We start from the raw sequence: 1,379 nt of genomic DNA, 5'->3' as shown, positions 1-1,379 counted from the left end.
TTCAGAGCTGGAAGGGACCTCCAGAGCTCACCCAGTCCCACCCCCCTGCTAAAGCAGGACTGCCCAGAGCACATCGCTCAGGACTGCATCCAGGCGGGTCTTGAAAACCTCCGGAGAAGGGACTCCCCCACCCCCTGGGCAGCCTGTGCCAGCGCTCTGTCACCCCAACCGTAAAGAAGTTCTTCCCTCTGTTGGAACGGAACTTCCTCGGCTCCAACTTGTGCCCACTGCCCCTCGTCCTGTCACTGGGAACCACCGAGAAGAGTCTGGCTCCATCCTCCTCCAACCCCCCCTTTAGATACGTGTATGCCATAATAAGGTCTCCCCTCAGCCTTCTCCTCTCCAGGCTAAAGAGTCCCAGCGCTCTCAGCCTCTCCTCATACGGGAGATGCTCCAATCCCTCAGTCATCTTGGTTGCCCTTCGCTGGACTCTCTCCAGCAGTTTCCTGTCCCTCTTGAACTGGGGAGCCCAAAACCAGACACAGTATTCCAGTTGTGGCCTCACCAGTGCCGAGTAGAGGGGGAGAATGACCTCCCTCCGCCTACTGGAGAAAGAGGGAGAAAAAAAAAGAAATAATAATAATCCTCATGTGTTGAGATAAAGACAGTTTGGTAGAAGAGCAATGAGGAGAAAATAATAATAGCGGCCAAACGCTATACAAGATATACAAGTTGGTCGCCGCCCCACCATCGACTGCCGGTGGGTTCCTGCCCCACAGCCCACCCCGCTTTGTACGCCGCCGATGGGATGGAATACTCCTTCGGCCGCCTCATCCCCTCTGTGCTCCCGCTCAGCTTCTACGGGAAGGCGGGATCCCTTATCTCAAATCTTTGAGCCCCGCGTCGGGCGCCAAAAAGGGGCTGTTGTGGTTGAGCCCCAGCGGGCAACGACCTTCCAGACCTCCGCTCGCTCCTCCCCGGTGGGGTGATGAGGAGAAGCGGGAAAAACTCCTGGTTTGGGATAAGGGCGGTTTAGTAGAGCCGCTACAGGAAGGTGTGGGGGTGCAGCGATGGCAGGAGCGGAGCAGGTCGTGGGGCGCTGGTTGGGGGTCTGGCGTGACCTCGGAGCGGGGCTCCAGCCCTGCGGTTTTGGGGGCTTGAGAAGAGGCGCAGCAGCTGGGTTTCGGGGCGCTGAGGGAGCTGATGTGGGGACCGAGAGCAGAAGGTGGCTGAGCTGGTTTTGCCGAGGGGTGGGCAGGGAGCGGGAGGACCCTCCCCCGAGGTGGGGGTCTGGTCCCGTCACACCTCGAGGTTTCACAGCATCTCAGAGTGGTCAGGGTTGGAAGGGACCTCTGGAGATCATCCAGTCCAACCCCCACCAGAGCAGGGGCACCTACAGCAGTGGCACAGGACGGCGTCCAGGCGGGTTTGGGATGGCT

The sequence above is a fragment of the Charadrius vociferus genome, unplaced genomic scaffold, assembly GCF_000708025.1.
Source record: "Charadrius vociferus isolate BGI_N301 unplaced genomic scaffold, ASM70802v2 scaffold461, whole genome shotgun sequence".
NCBI lineage: Eukaryota > Metazoa > Chordata > Aves > Charadriiformes > Charadriidae > Charadrius > Charadrius vociferus.
The sequence above is the reverse complement of the archived record's forward strand: the minus strand, read 5'-3'. Positions refer to the sequence as shown.